This window comes from Helianthus annuus, chromosome 10 (genome assembly GCF_002127325.2).
Source record: "Helianthus annuus cultivar XRQ/B chromosome 10, HanXRQr2.0-SUNRISE, whole genome shotgun sequence".
NCBI lineage: Eukaryota > Viridiplantae > Streptophyta > Magnoliopsida > Asterales > Asteraceae > Helianthus > Helianthus annuus.
In genome coordinates, this window is record NC_035442.2 from 22,807,427 (window position 1) to 22,833,167 (window position 25,741).

General features: G+C 40.2%; 1 long non-coding RNA gene and 1 other non-coding gene across 2 annotated transcripts; both read right to left on the reverse strand.

Annotated features, from left to right (window-relative positions):
- Positions 1-1,658: 1,658 nt before the first annotated feature.
- LOC118483426 lies at positions 1,659-1,764 on the reverse strand. Its single transcript, XR_004870714.1, has one exon. It is a non-coding gene; the product is annotated as a small nucleolar RNA R71 (small nucleolar RNA).
- Positions 1,765-18,742: 16,978 nt separating this feature from the next.
- LOC110880957 lies at positions 18,743-19,845 on the reverse strand. The gene is made up of 3 exons (XR_002559523.2): positions 19,703-19,845; positions 19,109-19,162; positions 18,743-18,803 (listed from the first exon to the last, which is right to left on the reverse strand). It is a non-coding gene; the product is annotated as an uncharacterized LOC110880957 (long non-coding RNA).
- Positions 19,846-25,741: the final 5,896 nt, after the last annotated feature.

The following is a 25,741-nucleotide window of genomic DNA, read 5'->3' on the forward strand; positions in this document are numbered from 1 at the left end:
AGCATAAATGTCAGCGTAAACCGGAAACTAAAGATGGTCATTTGTCTCTAATTTGTTTACAACCAACACTTTCAATTTGCAATTAGAATAGTAATCTTAGTTTTAAAAATCAAATCAATCAAACCAACTCTGGAAATTTACTTTTATTGCAATTAGTTTAATTTTAGTTAAGTTAGGTAAATCTTTAAATAACACATATTCCACAAACTCCCTGTGTTCGATACCCACTTACAACTAGCTATTAGTAGTAATTGGATTAAATTTGATTGTGACTACTAAACATCACGTCAAATTTTGGCGCCGTTGCTGGGGAGTAGTGCGCAACGTGTGTTATTTTTTATCTTTCTAAGTTTGTTATTTTTTCTGGTTTACGCTGGGTGTGTTAGTGTGCAGGTATTTATAGGTGCATGCGTACTAGGAGCTCTCACAAGCTATCACCATTGGCATTTGATCCAGAAATTGAACGGACTTTGAGAGGAAACAAAATCTTGCTAAGGGAAAACAAAATCAGTGGTTCACCAACAACACCTACTACACCAATTACATCGATTAGATACATGGATCCACCGCCACCACCCACTACGGGTGAGTTTATACCACCTTTCATACCATCATCAACACAACCTTCGCCAAACACCACCATGCCTAACACCACTACTAACCCTACTCCACCTCATGATGTTACACCAACCAACACTACACAACCTATTACCACCCAAGTTGAACCTACGCATACTGTTAGCCCTTCTACTACAATTCCACCATTTCCCCATTTCTTCCCAGCTTCGGGTTAATCATCTTCAACCGATACACTACCACAAAGTTCAACTTTCGTTCATGCTACTTCTACATTTAGACCACCAAACCAATCGGGTTTTCAATATTCATCTTTTCCATTTGGGCAATATTCGGGTATAGGAGGAGATGGGTATGAAGATTTTGAGGGTTATGAGGAAGAAGGATACGCATATGGGGGTGATGGAGATCAAGGGGAGCTTACTTATGTACAAGGTCAAACTCAAAGAATGCCAAGTGTTGGTGGAGTTCCTCAACAACAAATTATACCACAACATATTCGGCCAAGGCCACAAGGGCCACAATTGCAATGTCCTACACCATTACAACAAATTCGTCCGCAAAATGCACAACATCAATTCCAAAGGCCAATTCAACAACAACCAATACAAATCAATTTCAACCACCACATGTACCTCAAGGGCCTATGCAAAGACCAATGGGTCCTATTCGTCTAAGGGTTCGGTTGGGTGTACCAAGACGACATCTTTAAGAACATGCAAGAGGCATTGAAGCACATTTTAGACCGGTAATCACTCATAATCCTTCACCGGTAGTTATTCCTCACAATGACCAAGGGAGGACATTTGAAGTGAGAACCAATTCATTGCAAAGCTTGCCAAAGTATAAGGGTCTAGCAACGGAGGAGCCTTATTTTCATTTGGAGGCTTATGACTCGATTTGCAACACTCTTGGGAGTCAAGGATTTTCGGCTGATGATGTCAAATTGGTATTATTCCATTTTTCTTTGGAAGATAAGGCGAAAAAGTGGTTTTACACATTACCTTCGGCATCTATTTACACATGGGCGGAAATGCAACAAATTTTCTTGGATGAATTTTACACCGGTCAAAAGACAAATGATGCTAGGAAAGGGTTGAGAAGTTTTCAACAACAACAAGGTGAGATGTTCCATGAGGCATTTGAACGGTTCAACATGATGATCAAGAATTGCCCTCATCATGGGATAGAGTTATGGGAATTGATGAATGCTTTCCATGAGGGGTTAAGTGCCGAAGATGCTCGCGATTTAATGTCTATCACCAATGGCACTTTTGGCACAAACTATGAGCATGACAATTGGGAATTCTTGGAGCAAATGGCGATCACATCAAAAAGAAAAGCTCAAGCATCAAGGAGAGCACGACCGGCCATTACCCGAACTCAAGTGCACGCGGTAGACGATGGTAATGTTCAAACTTCTAATCAAATTTATGATGTTTGTGCTATTTGTAATGGGTTAGGACATGCGGCTGAAAATTGTCAAGGAATGGAAGGGCAATATGAAGAGGTTAACGCCGTGCAAGGGCAAGGAGGGGGTGGTAGAAATTACAACATGAATTCTAACACTTACCACCCCGGTTTGAGAAACCATCCAAATTTTCGATATGGGAATCCCTCAAATCAAGCCAGCCCGAATTTTCAAGGTAGTCAAGGTAACTTTGGTTCGCGTCAACCTTACAATAATCAAGGTGGATATCGAGGTGGGAACAATCAAGGATACCAAAGACAATATCAAATGGGTCAAGAGCAAGGGGGGTCTTCGGGTGGAAATGAGATGATGGAGATGTTAAAGACCATGCAAGCGGAGATGCAAGAGAGATATCAAATGGATGACGTGCGCATGCAAAAGGATGAGGCCCATGACAAAGCAATGCAAACTTTCACCACCCAAATGGGTCAACTCGCAACCGAAGTGGCGGACTTGAAAAAAGGTAAAGGTCAACTACCAAGCGACACTAAGGTAAACCCGTCTCATAATTCTTCTAGAGGCAATAATGTTAATATTCATCATGTAAGTGTTTTGAGAAGTGGGAAAGAGTACAAAACTAATCCTTCACCGGATTTGGTTGATGGGGTGGTTGAAGATATAACGGGTCAAGAGAGTGAGGAAGAAAATGAAACACCTAACAATTCTTCTAGAAAACCCAATTTTGAAAACCCCGAAAATAATAAAGAAGTAGAAAATAAAAATGAGGAAGGGGGATCGAGTTAAGTACCATTTCCCTCGTCCTTGTTAGATTCGGGTAAGAAAAACTTTATTTCAAAACGGGGTCCTCAAAAGGAAGAAATGTGGGAGGTTTTCAAACAGGTTAAAATTAACCTTCCTTTACTCGAAGCAATCAAACAAGTACCCGCGTACGCCTAGTTTTTAAAAGAATTATGTACTCAAAAGAGGCAACAAAAAGTTCCTAAATTGGTTGATTTGACGGAGCGGGTAAGCGCGGTTTTGAAAGGAGATCTTCCTCCTAAGCTACAAGATCCGGGAACGCCTCTTATTAATATTCAACTTGGGAATTTTCAAACTGCAAGGGCGTTACTAGATCTTGGGGTCGGAGTAAGTATCTTACCGCGGGGGGGGGGGGGGGGGGGGGGGTTATACAACCAATATGATTTTGGTCCATTGAAACGGGTTGAGACAACGGTGGTTTTAGCCGATTTGTCTCATAAACTTCCTCGGGGTATTGTGCGGGACGTTATAGTAAAAGTTGATGAATTTTATTATCCCGTTGATTTTCTTGTGTTAGATTACTCATCCGCAGACCCAATTCAACAACAAAATGTTATTTTGGGTCGGCCATTTTTGAACACCGCACACGCCGTAATTGATTGTCGATATGGTACGGTCGTCATGACATTCGGTAATATAAAAATGAGATTAAATGTTTTTACTAACGGTGCTAATGCTTTTGGTGATGAGTTTTTTCTAGCAGACTTCATTGATGGTTACAACCCGAAGGAGTATGAAGAAGAGACTTTGGAGTCGTGTTTGTGTGATGTTTCTTTGCAGGTTCACGCATGTGCATTGGAAGTGGAAGAGAGAGAACAAGAGGCTCTAGCGGTGAAAGAAGGAAGGCCATGGACCCACCAAACGGAGACTTTACCGGTGGGAATTGATTCGGGTACAAAACCTTCCTTGGAGTGTCCACCAAATGTGGAATTGAAAGAGTTACTGAAACACTTAAAATATGCATTTGTAGCCGAGAATGACACCTTACCGTTGATCATTGCTTCCAATTTGGCGGTAGCTCAAGAGGAGAAATTGTTACGGGTTTTGAAGGCTAATAAGGCGGCAATTGGATGGACGATAGCCGACTTGAAAGGTATTAGTCCATCCATTGTCATGCACAAAATCATTACAAGTGAAGATGCAAAGCCAACCCGTGAAACACAAAGAAGGCTGAACCCGAAGTTGAGGGAGGTGGTAAAGAAAGAAGTGATAAAGTGGTTGGATGCGGGGATCATCTATCCCATTTCAGACAGTGCATGGGTAAGTCCGACTCAGGTAGTGCCTAAAAAGGCCGGTATCCAGGTAATTAAAGATGAACAAGGCGGGCAAATTGCCACCCGACCCGTCATCGGGTGGTGAGTTTGCATTGACTATATAAAATTAAACGCCGCGACCTCCAAGGACCATTTCCCATTACCTTTCATTGACCAGATAATTGAAAAACTTTCGGGTAAAAAATACTATTGTTTTTTGGATGGGTATTCGGGTTATAATCAAATTGCTATTCACCCGGACGACCAACACAAAACTACGTTTACATGTCCATATGGTACATTTGCTTTTCGGCGAATGCCATTTGGACTATGTAACTCCCCGGCCACCTTCCAAAGATGTATGATGAGTATATTTTTGGACATGGTCGGGGAGTCTCTTGCAGTGTTTATGGATGATTTTTCCATCTTTGGCCCAAGTTTCGAGTCTTGTCTTGATGAATTGGAAAAAGTTTTAAAAAGGTGTGTTGAGACAAACTTGGTGCTAAGTTGGGAAAAAAGCCACTTTATGGTTCAAGAGGGTATTGTGTTGGGTCATGTGATCTCGGACCCGAGAATGGAGGTAGACAAAGCAAAAATTCGGGTAATTTCATCTCTACCCCCACCAAAGAATGTTAAGGGGGTGAGATCATTTTTGGGACATGCGGGATTCTATAGAAGGTTTATTAAAGGCTTTAGTGTAATTATAAAACCTTTATGTAACTTGTTATTAAAAGATGTTCCATTTGATTTTACTGACGAACGTTTGCAAGCGTTTCATGTTTTGAAGGAACAGTTGGTGAAAGCTCCTATCTTGCAACCATTGGATTGGTCGAAGCCGTTTGAAATTATGTGTGATGCTAGCGATACGACCATTGGAGCAGTTTTGGGTCAAAGAGTTGATAAGAAGCCGGTAGTGATCTGTTATGCAAGTAAAACTTTGTCCGAGGCACAACTGAATTACACCACAACCGAAAAAGAATTATTAGCGGTGGTGTATGCCTTGGACAAGTTTAGATCCTACATTTGGGGGAGCAAGGTGATCGTGTATTCGGATCATAGCCGGTCCGATATTTGATGGAAAAGAAGGATGCAAAGCCCCGGTTGATTCGTTGGGTGCTTTTGTTGCAAGAGTTCGATTTAGAGATTCGGGATAAAAAGGGGTGTGAAAATGTTGTTGCGGATCACTTGTCCCGGATCCCATTGGAAGGTGTTGACGACCCGAGCGAGATTAATGAACGGTTTCCCGATGAGCAATTGTTGGTTGTCTCCACTTTTGTTGCACCTTGGTATGCCCACTATGTGAACTATTTGGCCAAGGGTGCAATTCCAAATAATTGGATGAAGAAGAGAAGACAACAATTTCTAAGTCAAGTCAAACAATACATTTGGGATGAACCGGATCTTTTTAAAATTGGACCCGATCAAGTGATAAGAAGGTGTGTTCCCGAGACCGCGGTACTAGAGATTTTGACCCATGCTCATTCGTCGGCATGTGTAGGGCACTTTAGCGGGAACAAAACGGGTTATCGGGTGTTGTCTTGTGGGTTTTATTGGCCCACAATCTTTAAGGATTCTTGCGAGTTTGCTTGAAATTGCATAAATTGTCAAAAAATGAGAAGCATTTCGAAGCGGGATGAAATGCCTTTACAATCCAATCTTGGTGGTGGAGGTGTTTGATGTTTGGGGAATAGATTTCATGAGTCCTTTCCCAAATTCGAATGGGTTTTTGTACATATTGGTTGCAGTTGATTATGTTACGAAGTGGATAGAAGCTATTGCTACAAGAACCAATGATCATTCCGTTGTGTGCAAGTTTGTGCAATCAAATATTTTCGCTCGATTTGGTGTGCCGAGAGTGATAATAAGTGATGGTGGTTCACACTTTAAAAATTTTAATTTTGGGAAATTGCAAAAAAGATACAATGTGAACCACCGAGTTGCTACACCGTACCATCTACAAACAAGTGGACAAGTTGAAGTATCCAACCGTCAAATTAAAGAGATCCTTATGAAGACGGTTCGAACGGATAGAAAGGATTGGTCAAGTAAACTTGACGATGCATTGTGGGCATATCAGACGGCCTACAAAACCCCAGTTGGTACCACCCCTTATCGGATGGTGTATGGGAAGGGGTGCCATCTACCAATGGAGTTAGCACATCGAGCGCATTGGGCCATCAAAACTGTTAATGCGGATTATGACGAAGCGGGTCGAGTAAGGAAGTTGCAATTGAGTGAAATTGAGTAGATTAGAGATGAAGCATACGAATGTGCATCCGCATATAAAGACAAACTGAAGAAAGTTCATGATGCAAAGTTAAGAAAGAAGAACTTCGAAGTGGGTCAAAAAGGTGTGGTTGTATAATTCGAGGTTGAAAATGTTTGCGGGTAAACTCAAGAGCAAATGGATGGGTCCTTATGTCATCCGAAGAGTGGGGAGATTTGTAGATGTCGATATTCAAGATGAGCAAACTAATAAGCAACAAACGGTGAATGGGCATCGGCTTAAACCTTACTTGGAAGGCAACGACATCAACAATCTCGAGCTCGACAAAGTGGGTTATACTCTACGCCCACTGGATGAGGAAATTTGAAAGAAGCCCAGGTTTGGTTGTGTAAATATTTAGTTTAGTTTGTTTTGTTTTGAATAAAGTACCGCCTTCATTTAAAACTTGTGTTCGAAACAAGTGTGGGGAAATTCTTACGAATTGCCCGAACATTGTGTTGAGGACGTTTAGTTTGTTTTGTTTTGAATAAAGTACCGCCTTCGTTTAAAACTTGTGTTCGAAACAAGTGTAGGGAAATTCTTACGAATTTCCCGAACATTGTGTTGAGGACAACACGGGTTTTTAAAGGGGGGTAGGGTATAATTTTACACGCTTTTGAAAAATTATAAAACCATAAAAAGTATAAAATTTAGAAAAGCTAAAAAAATAACATAAAACATAAAAGTTGAAAAGTTAAAAAATGGTCGATCTCAAGTTGCCCAGTGCCCGTCGTAACCTACGGTCATGGGCGTAGCTTACGGAGGTTAACAAACAAAAAAGAACCTTACGCCATTGATCTACTGTCTTACGGCTAGATTTTGTAACCCAGGTCCACCGTAACCTACGGTGAGGACCGTAGATTACGCCACACACGGAATTGATGGGGGTGTCTTGTCGGCGATTCATATACATATATAAAAAAACCGAAAAACAAAAGTTAATAATAATAATACATTTAATAAAAACTCATAACATCCCCCAACCACACAATCGATACTTCAATCCCTATCCACATATTCACTTTCTTTCTTCTTCTTCATCTCTCTCACAAGAACCCTAGTCTCCATCACCTTCAAACCTCCATTACTCCTTCATCTCTCAACCAAATCAAGTGATTTTTGAGTCGATTTTGACTAAAATTTCACGAACATTCTATTGTGGGTAAGGATTTGGAAGAATACCACATTTGCTTGGCCGAATTTCGAACCCTAGGGCCGAAAATTTGGGGATTTTTTGTAATTTTTGCTTAAGAGTGAAGTGTTTGTTATTCTCATCCTCTACAAGGCCAAGGTATGCAATTTCCTTTCATTCTTTGAAGTACATTGCGGTTTCTAAGTTTCCATTCTTGTTTTTGCTTACACACTTGCTTGTAGTAGATAGATGATAGGATTTTGTTGAGTTGTTGAACATGAGGATATGAATGTAAGTGTTGTCTCATTGAAGAATTTTTGGAAAAAACTCTATGTTATGGGGACACCATGCCCAAATTTTTATTTGAAAAGATGAAATTTTTGGGGCTTTTATGTTCATATCCATAGTGCTAAGCAAGTGTGGGGAAATTTTTGAAGATTAACTCATATGTTTTTGTTGTGTTTTGGTGATGTGTGTAGGATATGGTGAGAACAAAGGAGAAAGCAGGAGCAAGTTACTCTAGTCAACCGCAAGGGGAAGCACAACCAAAAAAGAGGAGATTGGTACGGGTTGGTGACCCAGACTCAGAGGAAGATGCTCCTCCAAGGGGACCAAAACCAGAGTGGACATCTGGTTCACTACTTGAGCAACCCGAGGAATGGCGAGAGGAGTTGTTCCACGATCAAATGAATAAGTTGCAACAAAGGAAAGAATCGTTTATTTGTGAGAAGGAGATTCGGGAAGTTGACTTCGGGCCTTTTGGGATAACGGATAAGTTCAAGGCCTTGGGTTAGGAGGCGGCTCTAAAATACTATGATAATGAAGTGAAGAAAATGTATGATGAATGAATTCAAGAGTGGATGGCCACACTTGAATGTCCCCCATTTAAGGCCCCAAGTAAGATGAAGCTCATTGGATGGAGTAACGGGGTGAAGGTCGAGATGTCATATGATTCCTTACGCCGCATTGCAAAGTTTGATAGTAAATCTTCGAATGAGTACATTTATCCAAGCCTTAAAGATCTTTACCACGAGCCCGACAAACACCCCAAATGGCAACACATGCTCGATTACCTCTTTCTTCCCGGTACTACCCATGGGAAATTGTTGAGAAAGAACTTGAGAATGGAGGCGAAGTTATTGTTGGTGCTGTGTACACACAATGTCATTCCGCGACGGGGTGATAAGATGGAGGTGAGATTTCAGGAGGTGCCGGTTTTGTATATGTTAATGCACGGGTCACCCATGGTTCCCTTCTGGTTCTTAGTGTTAAACAATATTTGGCTCAGTCAAAATAGTGGTGAGAGAAAAATTGTACCCCATTGCCGATTGATCACGGTATTGTTGAAGAAATATGGGGCGATTGGAGCCGAGGACAAAGGCTCGTACAAGAGGTTTAAGCCATTCGATATAAAGAATTTGGGACCAGGATGGGAATACAAGGAATCAGAAAGGTACCATAAGTTGAAGAACGATGGGAGACGGTGGAGAGTTTTGAAAGTGGATGCGAGGCCACTAAGACCGGGGGAGGCTGATGAGCCTGAGACGAGTGACAAGGAGGTCAATGGAGATGATGACTACCGTGAGGACACATTCACGGTTGATGTTCTGATGGGGGCGCTGGCCCAATTGGTGTTCATGGAGCAGGAGTACAGTCGGGGTATGTGGGTAGTGCATTTGACTATGCACAACAGCCCTATGATGCTTATTGGGCTCACACGGGGAACATGGGGCAGCTTATTGAGCAGAGGCGATCGCCTACTTTTGGTGATTGGTTCGAACTCAATCAAATGCTTTTTGATCAGCAGACTTATATGGGGGCTAGCGTGGAGAGAGCTATTAAATAGAGTTATGACATAAATGAGCAATGGAATCGAGCTCACATGTATGCCCGTCATGAAGAAGTGAACAGCCGTTACTTGGATGACCGCCAGAGACGTTTACATGATCAGTGGCATGCGGGCCAACCACTTGTAGCTGACCCACCAGTTGTGGATTATACCATATTGCCGCCATATGATGGTAGTGTGTCATATCCCACCCTACCATTGCACCATTCTCAATGGGTGGATCCACACACCATGGGTCATCAGCAGGCGAGTCAAGGAGGTGATCAAGGCAGCAGTAGTGGTAGCGGAGCATTTGGATTTGGCGAATGGAATGACAAGATGACTTCCATTTTCGGACCTCCACAGCCAAAGTACTATTGATCAGGTCGTGTTTCGCTCTTTTGTATATTTGTGTATATTTTTCATGTCTTATGTTTATGGTTGGGAGGTCGGGTGGTGTTTAGGTGTTGATGTGATTTATGGAATGTGCTAGTGGTGGTGTGTTTCTAATTTTCATAAAAAAAAGTTCGGGTTTGAGAGTATTAGCGAAAGCTAATGTTTTTGGTTAAAAGCGATCTTCCCTTCAAAACCATACATTGGGACAATGTATCCCAAGTGTGGGGATGGGGGAAATTTTTGAGAATTTTAAAAATTTGTGAAACCAAGCGAAAATTGTCAAAATTTGAACACTTGATATTGTTCCAATTGACACACCGACACCCCTTTCTAGTCATTTCTTGGTGAGTGTTTGAGCCACATATGATTATTAAATATGCTTTCTTTGTTTTGAGTGGCGGTGTGTGGCTTGTGTTAATAGAACTTGTGTATGAATTCTTGTTGAATCTTAGAGTTAGCATGCTTGTGAAAATGATAGGGGACTTTTAGGTAGCCTCGTCTAGATGTGTGAGAGTGTGGGAATTGAGGGTTGGACCTCATACGTTACATATATGAGCTTGGTATTGTGAGGGGTGGGGGTTTGGTCTTTAGAAAGCCATGTTTGAGCCTTATACCATTCGGTTGTGACCCGAACCTACTTCCTACAAAACTTTACCTATTGAGAAGACCCGGTTTAGGAGATTTAGTATGTAGTGTTGATGTTCTTGTATATATTGTTGAGTTTTTATGTCTTACGTGAAAAAAAGAGAGAAAAATACAAAAAGAAGGATGTAGTCGCGTTAGTAGATGGGAAAGTTGATGAAGTTGTGTATATAGTTGATGTTTACTTTGTTTAGTGGTAAAAATAAAAACCGGGTCGAATCATTGGGCTACTTTCACATTCCCACTATTTCCTACCTTTCCACATAACCTTGTTACAACCCGTAAGTCTTTTTGATTCATAAGCATGCTAAATATTTGATAGGAGGAAACTTGATTTTTATACAAGCTTATTGATGCACAATCACACACATGCATTGAGTGATTTTAGCATAATGTTGCTAATGTTACTTATCACCGAGAGTTGTTGTGAGGGGGGTGTCTTGTGGTATGATAAAAGGTTAGTAAAAGAACGGTATATTTTAGCTTGGTTTGCATGATTGATCACTTGAAGTTTGAAATGGTTTTTGAATGAGTTGCTTGGGACAAGCAACGGGTATGTGTGGGGATGTGACGGGTGGTCCGTAGGATTACCCTTAAGTGCTTTTAAAAGATTAAAATCCCATACTTTACACGGTTAACTACTTGAACTTGGTAACTACTAGATGTTTGATGTTGCAGGTGCTAAAGTGCATAAGGATTGGCTTTTGTGAAGTTTGGATGGGAGTTGCAAGACGAACGAAACAAAGTGGAGACATCTACATTTGATAAAGGAAACAAGAAAGGCAACATAAGTCAGCGCCGTAACCTACGGCTCTGGCCGTAGGTTACGGCCTCCACTTGTGCAAAATCCCTTGCCGTAGCCCAGTATAGGAGGGCCGTAAGACTTATATTGGCACCATAGCCTACGGCTGGTGCCGTAGGTTACGGCGCCCTATTGACTTCCCAATGATTGCTGACCGCCGTAAGCTACGGCTCTTGGCGTAGCTTACGGCGCCGTCTGGACATCTTGTGTAACTTATGCATTAAATTGCTCTTTGATGATATTTTTATGGCTCCTGTATTGGTTTTTCGGGTACACAACACTTTAGAGACGAATTTTGGCTAGTTTTTGGAGCTTGAAGACATTGGTTATCAATGTTCTTATGTTTTTAATTTCTTTTGAAGATCAAGACTTTGTGATGATGTTTGTTCAAGCCATGAGTGGCTAAACTTGTTATGATTGTCTTTAGTTGAAGGTTTGTAAGACTTTATGCTTTGATTTCCTTATTTCTAGAATAACAAACTCTATCTTTATCCTTTGTTTGTTATGGTGTGTGATTAATTGTTAGTAAATTGTTGATTCTTATGTTAAACTAGTTTGAAACCATACGTTCTTGGTGTCGTTGGCAATCGAGATATCATGGGTATAATTAGGCTTAGTGTAACGTCCATAATTTCCTTTAAATATCGATTAAATAACAATGTACTTTTCTCACAAAATTTGGGCATGACCCGTTTGAAAAACGAGTGGTCCCCTGTTTTACATAATCCAACATCATTCGAAAGACACAAAATACACGTCAAACATACCATGTTTTACTTACAAAACCATTGAGTTTATGTACGTACTTACGACAAGTTTTCCAAAAGACAACATAATGAAAACTAGGTTTATGTACTAGACGAAAACATAAGTGACAAAGTTTTAAACATTGACTTTTACAAAATGCGGAACGCTTGACGGGCTTGAGGCGTGTTCGAACCGGGCGAAGCTTGATAGCTAGACATGAGATTTACCTACATGACCACAACATCAAAAACTCATTAGAACAAAAATTACTTTCTTTAACTCAAGAATCTAACTTACGGACTTGTAACAAATGTGACATTTACAACTTGCGCTTTACTACATTCTTTCATTCTTGCACGGTAATGTATTCCAACGGAACCTCTTACCATTCCTTCTAGACTTACAATAGCATTATTCGACCCATTCAAGAGAAGGGTCCAAACATACATTCTCTCCCTACTTGATTCGAATTAATACATTATTTGATCAACACATATCTATAGTGAAAGCTAAAATTGTACAAGTAGCGTACCTCGGTCTTGATTCCCTTGTTGCTTCACTTGACTCGAACTTTCTTCCTTAACGCCTACATATAACCATTCATTCTTTTAATTTATGTTTCATACTCATTCACACATATCAATCGATAAAACATCATACAATTTACTCACGCTTCATAAACATATTCAATTCACATAAAGTTTACGGCTTACAAGGCTAATATTTTCATTGAGGCATTTTGTCAAACACTTGGTGTGCGCATTATCATCAAAGCACAAGGTACAAGTGTTTATAGCATAATTCTACATGTTCCCTTTTCTAGTATAACAAGAAACAATCGAATTCACCTATTCCTTCCATCCTACCTTAGCTTATCTAATTTCTCTATCATATTCAGATTATGTATCAATTCACCTTCATAAGCATATTATCATAATTCATCATGTTCACCTTTTTCCTACAACAAGTGGGTATGAACCCTAATCATCCAAACAATCAAAATTAAGCAAAATCCTCAGTCTATTATGAATTCCTAACTCACAATTACACAAGACTTCCACACAAATTCATGATTGGGTTAAAACCCACTTTCTACCATTCATCCAAAACAGAAAATTCGACTTACCGCTTGTTGTACTAGCTTAGATGGTTAAGGTTTCGAGTTCATGCATGTGATTTGGCCTTGAATTCCCTTTCAATTGAGCTAATTTGCAGAATTTAGGGTTTCCCCCTTGCTTTCCCTTCTTGGTCGATCTCCAGAGAACACACGTATGTGTGTTTTTGTTTTTTTGTTAATTCTTATTTACTAGTAAACTTATAACTTCCATCTTTTAACAAGTTTAGTCCCCCTATTTATTTAATTTGCTCATTTATCATTTAACCTTCCTTCTAATCATTTACTAGTATAACTATTTAACTAGGTTAAATATAACATGTCTAGACATTTCAAATAACATAAATAAATTGCATATTTTGGGGTGTTACAAGTCTACTCCCCTTAAAAGAGGTTTCGTCCCCGAAACCTTAATACGTACCAAATAATGTCGGGTAGAGCTTCCTCATTTCATCTTCTAGCTCCCATGTAAGGTCTGATCCTTTCCGATGTTGCCATTGCACCAAGACTTGCTTTTTGGTTTTGTTCCGAAGGTGCGTTACCTTGGAATCCTTGATAGCTATCGGCCTCTCAATATAATTCAATTTTTCATCCAGCTCAATATCGTCAAGGGGCACATATGCCGTCTCATCCGCTAAACACTTTCTCAATTGTGACACATGGAATGTGTCATGTATTCCATCCAAAGTTGGCGGTAATTCCAACCGATATGCTACCTCCCCAACCCGGGCTACAATCTTGAAAGGTCCTATGTAGCGGGGACCTAGCTTTCCTCGCTTACGGAAACGGATTATACCTTTCCATGGGGAAACCTTTAATAACACATAATCACCTATTTGAAATTCGATGGGTCGCCTCCTTTGATCTGCGTAGGCCTTTTGTCGATCTTGAGCCGCTTTTAAACGGGCTCGCACAAGATCGATCTTCTCGTTAGTTTTAACCACTACCTCGTTGGGTGCAATTTCTCTCTGTCCCACCTCTCCCCAACAAATTGGAGTTCTACACTTTCTTCCATATAACAATTCATACGGTGCCATTCGAATGCCGTTGTGGTAGCTATTGTTGTACGAAAATTCCACCAACGGCAAGTGGTCATCCCAGCTTCCCCCGAAGTCTATCACACATGCTCGCAGCATGTCGATAAGTGTTTGAATGGTCCGCTCGGACTGACCATCCGTTTGGGGGTGGTAGGCGGTGCTGAAATGTAGTTTTGTACCCATACTTTCATAAAAACCTTGCCAATATCGAGATGTGAATCGGGTATCTCGATCTGACACAATGGATACAGGAACTCCGTGTCGTGTTATTATCTCGTTAACATAGATCTCCGCCATCTTTTCAGAAGAGAAAGCCTCCCGAATGGGTAAGAAGTGCGCGCTCTTGGTGAGGCGGTCTACAATCACCCATATAGCATCGTGACCTTTCCTTGTCTTAGGAAGCTTGGTCACTAGGTCCATCGTCAATTCTTCCCATTTCCATACCGGAATCTCTAACGGTTGCAACCTCCCGTATGGTTTCTGATGTTCTGCCTTCACTTGCAAACACGTCAGACATTTTGCAACATGCTTGACGATATCACGTTTCATACCGGGCCACCAATAACTTTTCTTTAAGTCCAGATACATTTTTGTAGCTCCTGGATGAACCGAAAATCGGGATTTGTGAGCTTCTTCGAGTAATGCACCCTTTGCTTCACTAAACCGAGGTATCCAAATACGACCATACATGGTTTTAATTCCATCGGATCTTTCTTCGAATTTATCCACAACCCCCTTTGTTCTTTCCTTTTTAGAATCCTTTCCGCTTAGTGACTTGATTTGAGCTTCTTTAACCATTTCGAGAAATCGAGGTGTAATTACCATCTTCATGGACTTTACTTGAATTGGAGGCGGGTAATCCTTTCGGCTCAGGGCATCGGCTACTACGTTAGCTTTACCCGGATGATAAAGGATCTCACAATCATAATCTTTAAGAAGTTCTAACCACCTTCGTTGCCTCATATTTAATTCCCTTTGCTCAAAAAAGTATTTAAGGCTTTTGTGGTCAGAATAAATAACGCTTTTCGTACCGTAAAGATAGTGCCTCCATATCTTCAAAGCAAACACTACTGCAGCTAACTCCAAATCATGGGTTGGATAATTACTGTCGTGTGTCTTCAATTGCCTAGAAGCATAGGCAATGACTCTACCCTTTTGCATCAAAACACATCCCAACCCTTGGTGTGACGCATCCGTAAACACCACCAAATCTTCCGTTCCATCAGGTAAGGTTAGTACCGGGGAACTCGACAGCTTTTCTTTCAAGGTTTGAAACGCCCTCTCTTGATCTGCACCCCATGAAAACTTCTCATCCTTCTTGGTTAACTTGGTCAACGGCAAGGCCAATTTGGAAAAATCTTGGATAAACCTCCTATAATAGCCTGCTAAACCCAAAAAGCTTCTTACTTCACTTGGGTTCTTGGGAGGTACCCATTTCATAACGGCTTCCACCTTTGACGGGTCTACTAAGATACCATCCGCATTAATCACATGACCGAGAAATTGTACCTCTCTAAGCCAAAAAGCACACTTGGAGAATTTCGCGTACAATTTCTCTTTGCGAAGTACTTCAAGAACTTCACGTAAATGGCATGCATGTTCGGCTTTACTTCGGGAATAAACCAGGATGTCATCGATAAAAACTATAACGAATTTGTCTAACATGGGCCGACAAACTCGATTCATAAGATCCATGAACGCGGCAGGCCGTTCGTTAATCCAAAGGACATTACTAAGAACTCATAATGCCCGTATCGCGTTCTAAAAGCCGTTTTCGCCACATCCTCATCTCGCACTCTTAACTGATGGTACCCGGACCGCAAATCTATTTTTGAAAACCAACTTGCCCCTTGTAACTGATCGAAGAGATCATCGATTCGGGGCAATGGGTATCGGTTTTTCACTGTCAGCTTATTCAACTCTCGGTAATCGATGCACATGCGCATCGAACCATCTTTCTTTTTGACAAAAAGTACAGGCGCTCCCCATGGCGACACACTCGGGCGTATAAAACCCTTGTCGAGCAATTCTTGTATTTGTACCATTAACTCCCGCATTTCAGTTGGGGCCAACCTATAAGGGGCCTTGGCTACGGGTTTGGCATCAGGGTACAATTCAATCTTGAAATCCACTTCGCGTTCTGGTGGAAGCCCCGGTAAATCTTCCGGAAAAACATCAAGAAACTCATTCACGACTTCAACCTCTTCTATCTTAGGGGTATTCTGCTTAGTATCCACCACGTAAGTTAGAAATGCCTTGCTTCCATTTCGTACGTACTTGTATGCTTGGACTATAGAACAAAGCTTCGAATTGATATTCCTTTCCCCTTGTATGCTTACTCGTTTTCCTTCCGATGTTAACACTTGAATTACCTTCTTCTCACATTGAATTTCGGCCCTATGTTTAGCTAGCCAATCCATGCCAACTATAACCTTAAATTCCCCCAATATCATGGGAATAAGGTCAATGGCAAACTTCTCGTCTTCAACGATTATTTCACAATCTCTACAAACTTCGTGCAACAAATAACTCTTACTATCGGCTATTTCTACTTCTAATGGTACATGCAGTCTTTCGATTCTAAAGGAAGGGTGTGACACTAATTCACTTGATACAAACGATCTACTGGCACCGGTATCAAATAACACGTACGAAGGCATCGAGTTCAATGAGAATATACCTGATACAACATTCGGGTGGTCCTTCGCTTCCTCGGTTGTGATCTGAAACATCCTCCCCTTAGCTCTTGGGGCTTCCTCCTTTCTTGCCTCCTTATCGGTTTTCTGTTGAAGCTTGGGACACTCAGCCTTAATATGACCCGGTTGGAAACAATTGTAACACGTTCTTGAAGGATTAGGACACCTATAGTATGGGTGTCCCTCTTGACCACAATTGTAACAGCCCTTCTTCCCTTTCAAACACTCCCCCGTGTGTAACTTTCCGCACGTTTTGCATTTCGGAATACTACCCTTCGCCTTATCCTTCTTGCTTTGATCTTGAAATTTTGGTTTCTTTGAAGGGCTCGAGCTGGAAACATTTTCGGATACTCTCTTTTCACCTCTTTCTGCCTGTCTTCTTATTTCAATCTCCCTATCTCGGGCCAAGTCAATGAGCTCATTCAAAGTTTCACATTTAGCGGGAATTATGAACTCCCGATATTCAGCCTTCAACATACCGTAATAACGGTTTATCTTCATTCTTTCCGTTCCTGCTATATCATTACAGAACTTCAGCTTGTCAAGGAAAACGTTGGTGATTTCATCAATGGTTTCATCTTTCTGACGAAGATGTAAGAAATCTTCTTGGATCTTGTCAATGGCAGATTGCGGACTGTGGTACTTTAGAAAAGGTTCCTTGAACTCTTGCCATGTCAAGACTTGAACTTTTTCTTCCCCAATCTCTTTACTATAAACATCCCACCAATCTTTAGCTCGGAGTTGCAACAAACCGGTGGCGAACATCACTTGGTCCTCCTTCTCACAATGACTCCTTATGAACACCGCTTCAGTACTTGCAATCCACCTTTGGCATGCTATAGGATCAATTTCTCCTTTGAATGGTAATGGGTTGCATGCCATAAATTCCTTATAAGTACATTTGCGAGCCCCTTTCTTTCCTTGCATTTCTACAATCATTCCCTTCAACTCATCTATCTTGCCTGCCATCATTGTTTCCACCACTTCCAGTACATGACCTTCCACTTCTTGGGCTAAATGAGGGACGCTTACTTGTATTGCCCTTCCGACCTCTTCCGAGATCATAGTTTTCAGTTGCTCCTGTTGTGTCACTTCATTGTCATTCGTATCCGCCATCTACACATAAACATCATTCTTTATTCCAAGCATTCAATCATCCTTTCCATCATATAATCATTCTATTAGTACATAACTTCCTTTGAAAGTTAACATTCATGCATACTATCATTCTTTAGAGTCTTATTATAGCGTTTGCAATACTTCACGTATGATAGAAAACATTAAGCAGAACATCGCAATTGAAAAAGGCTGAAAACAGTCTCCACCGTAAATTACGGTGTCACCGTAATTTACGGTGGCATTATTTCTTTTACGGTGTAAAGCTACTGCCTTACGGCAGAAGAATTTCGTCCCAGTGTCTACCGTAAGTTACGGTGTCACCGTAGCTTACGGTGACGCCCAGCATACTATGATGAATTTCTTATTTTGCAGCCATCTGTTCAACCCGTTTTAACCCGTACCAGTCCGTTTCATCCCAAACTTTTACACATCATCCCGTGATGATTTTCCTAACATTCCCTAGCCAACTCATTCATAATGCGAAATCAACTTTAAAGGTACTTACTTGCTTCGCGCCGCAGATCGAACACACGCTTTACATGAGCTTCCGGTTTGAGTTCAAGCATTTAATGCTTGAATCCCTCAAACCTACGCTCTGATACCAACTTGTAACGTCCATAATTTCCTTTAAATATCTATTAAATAACAATGTACTTTTCTCACAAAATTTGGGCATGACCCGTTTGAAAAACAAGTGGTCCCCTGTTTTACATAATCCAACATCATTCGAAAGACACAAAATACACGTCAAAACATACCATGTTTTACTTACAAAACCATTGAGTTTATGTACGTACTTACGACAAGTTTTCCAAAAGACAACATAATGAAAACTAGGTTTATGTACTAGATGAAAACATAAGTGACAAAGTTTTAAACATTGACTTTTACAAAATGCGGAACGCTTGACGGGCTTGAGGCGTGTTCGAACCAGGCGAAGCTTGATAGCTAGACATGAGATTTACCTACATGACCACAACATCAAAAACTCATTAGAACAAAAATTACTTTCTTTAACTCAAGAATCTAACTTACGGACTTGTAACAAATGTGACATTTACAACTTGCGCTTTACTACATTCTTTCATTCTTGCACGGTAATGTATTCCAACGGAACCTCTTACCATTCCTTCTAGACTTACAATAGCATTATTCGACCCATTCAAGAGAAGGGTCCAAACATACATTCTCTCCCTACTTGATTCGAATTAATACATTATTTGATCAACACATATCTATAGTGAAAGCTAAAATTGTACAAGTAGCGTACCTCGGTCTTGATTCCCTTGTTGCTTCACTTGACTCGAACTTTCTTCCTTAACGCCTATATATAACCATTCATTCTTTTAATTTATGTTTCATACTCATTCACACATATCAATCGATAAAACATCATACAATTTACTCACGCTTCATAAACATATTCAATTCACATAAAGTTTACGGCTTACAAGGCTAATATTTTCATTGAGGCATTTTGTCAAACACTTGGTGTGCGCATTATCATCAAAGCACAAGGTACAAGTGTTTATAGCATAATTCTACATGTTCCCTTTTCTAGTATAACAAGAAACAATCGAATTCACCTATTCCTTCCATCCTACCTTAGCTTATCTAATTTCTCTATCATATTCAGATTATGTATCAATTCACCTTCATAAGCATATTATCATAATTCATCATGTTCACCTTTTTCCTACAACAAGTGGGTATGAACCCTAATCATCCAAACAATCAAAATTAAGCAAAATCCTCAGTCTATTATGAATTCCTAACTCACAATTACACAAGACTTCCACACAAATTCATGATTGGGTTAAAACCCACTTTCTACCATTCATCCAAAACAGAAAATTCGACTTACCGCTTGTTGTACTAGCTTAGATGGTTAAGGTTTCGAGTTCATGCATGTGATTTGGCCTTGAATTCCCTTTCAATTTAGCTAATTTGCAGAATTTAGGGTTTCCCCCTTGCTTTCCCTTCTTGGTCGATCTCCAGAGAACACACGTATGTGTGTTTTTGTTTGTTTGTTAATTCTTATTTACTAGTAAACTTATAACTTCCATCTTTTAACAAGTTTAGTCCCCCTATTTATTTAATTTGCTCATTTATCATTTAACCTTCCTTCTAATCATTTACTAGTATAACTATTTAACTAGGTTAAATATAACATGTCTAGACATTTCAAATAAAATAAATAAATTGCATATTTTGGGGTGTTACACTTAGGTATGGGTTAATTGATCATCGGGTAACAACCTCACATTCTTGGAATCTGAGTACTTAGTTCCCTTTCATCACTACAAGTAATCACACATGAACTATGTCTATGTAGTTCTTTCTAGTGGAATGATAGCATAAATGTCAACGCAAACCGGAAACTAAAGATGGTCATTTGTCTCTAATTTATTTACAACCAACACTTTCAATTTGCAATTAGAATAGTAATCTTAGTTTTAAAAATCAAATCAATCAAACCAACTCTTGAAATTTACTTTTATTGCAATTAGTTTAATTTTAGTTAAGTTAGATAAACCTTTAAATAACACATATTCCACAAACTACATGTGTTCGATACCCACTTACCGTTAGCTATTAGTAGTAATTGGATTAAATTTGATTGTGACTACGACATCACGTCAGGCATATCCCGCCAATTTCCACCAACCCGCACCTGCAGTCTACAACATTGACAAAACGCTACAATTGAAGACAACTCTCATGTACGCGGCATGCGGTTTTTTATGGTTTCTCAAACCATAACCTAGACCACATGTCGTCTTTTACATACCCCTCAAAAAATAGAAAAATATATATTTACACTATGTAAAGGGGAATAACCAACACCTTCATATATCCACTGCCACACGTGGAAAATGCGGAGATGACACACACGAGCCCGCACAGGTGTGTCAGATACTCAGAACCAGTGTTGTTCTTTGGACTGCGAAAACCGCTTCTCAGGAACATGCAAACCTCATTCCCTTAAAGCTTTTTCAAGCTTCAAATCCCTCGTGTCCAGTACACAACCATTTAGGGAACGCAAACAGCTTCTCCATAGGGAAAAGGATAAGTATGATGAGCGACCGCACATTAGCAACCCTGACTCCTGATCCTTCAAGAGCTACATCAAAGCGTAACACTCTTTTAACGCAAGTCTTCTGTTACAAACCGCAGACACTCATAAGTCGCTGTGGCGAAACGTAACCACGCGAACGGTAGCTACGGAAGAGCCACGACTAAGTCATCACAAGGATGAGCAAAGCTACTTCCAGAAAAACTGCTTTCCAACTAAGCATGAAGGAAAGTGGCTACAGAATGAATGCGGACAAGTTTCACCCAGATTCCTAACTATCCAAGGTGATCTCCTTGAGCAACAAGCCAAGCAACAGTGGTAACAAGTCTGCTTATGACTTTGTTTGCCCACCTATGGACCGCATAGAATAAACAATGGTGGGCACTACCATGCCTGCGACCATGTTTATTTGCCCATAGTTCAAGTGAACGATTCACATTGTTCGACCAAACATGGCCAACAATGACGCAAATCCCCCATGTTGTTTAACCAAACATGGCCAACAATGTAAGGAAACGAGGTAACCGCAAAAGACATGCGGTTACTTGAGAGCTAAACTGGAAGAACACGAATACCCCACAAAATAGGGATCATCGTTCCATATCCAGTTGATAAACATAAAGCGATAGCAAGGCACTTACAACATTGCATCAGCAACCGTAGAGGTTAAAACTAGAGTTGCTGACACTAACATCTTCAGTCACCATCTCAAAGGTTGGTTCGGCACACCAACAGGTGGCAACCAACCCTAATGACATCAGAAAAAGGTAGAACATTGTTGGGATTGAACCCTACCAGAGGAACAGTTGATTAAATCCAAAACCGGATCAGGGCAGTGGATCCAAAATAAGCAGATGTTATGTTTACATTCTCTCCCCTTGAAAGTGGTTCTATCAACTGATGACCTCCATCCACTGATCCTTTACAACATCTGCTGACTTACAACTGCTGATCAAGTTAAAGACTGATGACGACTAAAGCCCTGTTGATCAATCTACTGCTATGGGTCAAGCACTGCTGAAGAAATCAAGTACTGTTGGAGTCACAACAGTGGAAGGATAAAAGCAGTAGTTTAGTCTTTCTTATGTAATGTATTGTAATCAGTAGTTAGCATAGAAGTGTTTGTATTAGATCAGTAGTTAGAGTTTGTTAGGAGGTTAGATGTCACTTTCATGGTGACGTCAGCCAAGATGCTTCAGTGGTTTGCTCGTGCCTATAAATAGAACAGTACCTTGTACTGTTCTATTAGCTCTTTCACCACTTGTCTTCCTGTACGAGCAAATACTGTGAGCTCAGGCTGAGGGGGAGTTTGTTACATGCATGCAAAATTGTAATCGGTGATTGGAATAAATTCAAGCATTTTCAATTTTCAAACATGTGTGTTGAAAGCATTTCTCTTGTTTGATTGTGTGCAAATTTTTGTTTCCATTTTATTTCCGCTGCAATTACTTGTTCATCTCCATTAATTTCTAAACAAAAACACAATAAAAAAGAAACTCAGATCCTAACAATTGGTATCAAAGCTCGGACAGTCAAATTTGATCTAACAATCATTTTGACGTAAATAGTTCAGCTCACAATCGTTGATACTGATAGTTGTTCGTTTTGTTGAAAAACAGAGTAAGGTTTAATCACGATCAAAGTTGATTAATCAGTTCCTGTAAAACAACCAGGATGACGTCACAATCACAAGATGCAAACAATAGCACCGGGTCACTCTTCAAACCATCCATGTTGAAACGCAATGTGTACAACATCTGGCAGAGAAGGATGGGTCACATCCTTGCTCAACAAAATGCCGGATGTTGGAAGTCGGTTATCTTTGGACCACATATTCCAATGGTGCCGAGTGCTGAGGATTCAAAGAAGTTTGAACCTAAAAAACCTGAAAACTATACTGAAACTGATTTTCAAAAGTTTGAACTGGATGCCAATGCATTTAGCATCGTTGCATCTGCTTTGCCAAATGAAATATATGCTGGACTGTTACACTGTAACAGTGCCAAAGAGTTATGGGATGCACTTAAGGAACAATTTGGGGGAACTGAAGAAATGCTTGAAAACAACAGGGAAATTCTGAACCAACAGCATGAAACATTTTGTCACATTAAGGGTGAATCATTAACCCAGCAGTTTGAGCGATTTAGCTGTCTCATGAGTGAGCTAAAACTTGTTAATGTTGAATTTACCAAATCAGCACAAAATAGCAGGTTTCTTAGATCACTACCTGAAAAATGGGATACAATTGCTATTGTTACCAGAAATTGTGTTGAGTTCAAAGATCTGACACTGACCCAACTTCATGGTAGACTCCTAACCTTTGAAAGGGAGTTGAACCAGAAAAAGAAGTTGCAAGAGTCTGGAAAAGTTGCTGATGACTACTCATTTGGCAGCATAACTCTTCTGGGTCAGGAAGAATCTGGTAGCAGCGGTAAGGATCAGAGTTATGATCATTATATTGACATAACTACTGGTGGAGCCTTTAACAACTCTGATCCTCACTCTGCAAATTATGCTTTTACTGCAAATTGTGAAAACCAGATGTCAGATAATTTGTGCTTTGAACTCAATGACTTACAGCACTTTGATCCAACTGATCTTGAAGAAATGGACATTTTGCATCAATTGACTTTGCTTAGTGTAAGAACAAGCAAATTTTATAAAAGGGGAGGGAGAAAATTCTCAGGGTTACATGGGAATTTAAAAGTGGGGTTGGATAAGTCAAAGATCAAGTGCTATAAGTGCAATAGGCTAGGCCATTTTGCTAGGGAATGTAGGAGTCAAACCACTGGTCCAATTGTTACTCATCCCAGCTCAAACCCTAGACCACAAAACCAAAGCACTGTGCACTATTCCCATTATACCCCTGCTACCCATGTAAACACTGCTCATTATACAAACCATGTTCCTGTGCATTATGTTCAAACCACTGTCCCACAAATTCAGTATGTCTAAGCTCCTGTACCTCAGGTTCAAGTGCAACCAGTTGCACCACAACAGGCTGCACCACCAACAATGGTTCAACCAGATCAGCAAAGCTTTTTCACTCAAGGCTTTGTTGACTGGAGCAGCTTACCTGATGAGCTAGGTGATGAAAATTTTGCACTCTATGCTAATCCTGATGCTTCTAATGATGAATTTTGTTTAATGGCATTAGAGTCAATACCAAAAGGACTGGAAACTGAAAAAGGATAGTCAAGTGCTGAAACAGTGGATGAAGTTGTTGAAGCAGTGGTTACTACTGTTGCAAATGAAATACTGCTGGGAGAAAGTTTAGAACCTCTGTTGGAACCACTGACTGACCCCTGGTCTGAAGAAGAAAAAGAAAAACATGGTGAAAAGGAAGAGAAGGTGACTGGTGAAGAAGAGCATGTTTGTGACTATGCCATGATGGCTGCAGCTAAGGTATCATCTCAGGTTCTTAAAAATTTGTGTTCAGACAAATGCATCATAGCATTTGCTAACATTAAAGAGGTGAATGAAAACCTTAGGGATAGAGTGTTGAATGATGAAGTCAAATTTGAGAAGTCTTTAAAAGAATATAAAAACAAATTGGCTGAAAAGGATAAAGAAATCTGCAGTCTCAAAGAAGAGCAAAGCATAACCAAGAACCAACTTTAAACTATGATAGAAAAATATCAAGTTTGCAAAAAGGAGTTGGAATCCACCCAAATCACTTGTGAAAGATGGGTGGAATCTTGCAAAGGTTATGAGGTCATGCTTGAAAAACAGCTTGAAAGCAATGTAAAATTTGGCATAGGGTTTAGAAAATATGATGAAATTGTAAACACTGCTGCTAAACAAGCTGGTTCTGTTGAAATCACACCAACCAACAAGAATGGCCAAGAGGTTAAGATAACTGACAAACTTGGTAACAAAATCACTCTGGAAAGATCTTTGGAATCCTCAACATTTGAGGAAATTGAGAAATATCAATTCAAACCCACATGGTCTGATGAGTGTGACATTCTTGAAAATTTTAAACCAATGGACTTCACAACCACTGATGGTGTAAAAGCTCCTAAAGCAAAGGTCATTCCTCTCAAAGACATCCCAACAGTGGTTCAAAACTCTGTTGCTAAGGAGTCTGAGAAGAAGAAAAGAAGAGAAAAAGTTAAAAACTTGTTTTGTGATTTCTGTGAAAAGAAGAATCATCTAACAAAAGACTGTTTTCATCTAAAAACATATGATATCAACAAAACAAGTGTTATTGAACCTGCTGAGAGCTGCACCATCTGTGGTAAAACAAACCACAAAACTCAGGAATGTGTGTATCTCAAATCCTTTGATGTAAAAAAGAATGAGTACACTGCAAAAATTTCCTTGAGTTCATCAACATCATCTGTCAAATTCACCAAGAATCAACCACTGTTTGTGCAAGTTCAAACAGCCGAACCAAACCTCTGTTAAAAGAGATGTTTAGGTAACTGATGCACCCCCTGCCAACCAATACCGAAGAGGTAAAGGTCAACCACCATACCAAAGGATCCCACATGTTTATGAGGTGTACAAAAACCCTCTAAACCAAGAGTGAACAGGCATCCATTTGGTTATCAGCAGATCATTGGGCAAGACCCCCATCAGTGGTTAGAGAAAAACAGTACCAAAACTGTCCAAACCCCTGAGCTAACCACTGTCCATCCACCTGAACTCAACCCAGTCACTATTGAGACCTCATCCAAAGCCTTATTGGCTTTGGAGACCCTAATGAACTAATCCTTTTACTTCATGTGCAGGGAGCTTCTGCATGCTTGGATAGCCTTTGGTATATAGATAGTGGAGGCTCCAGGCACATGACATGATGTAGAGCCCTACTCAAAGATTTCA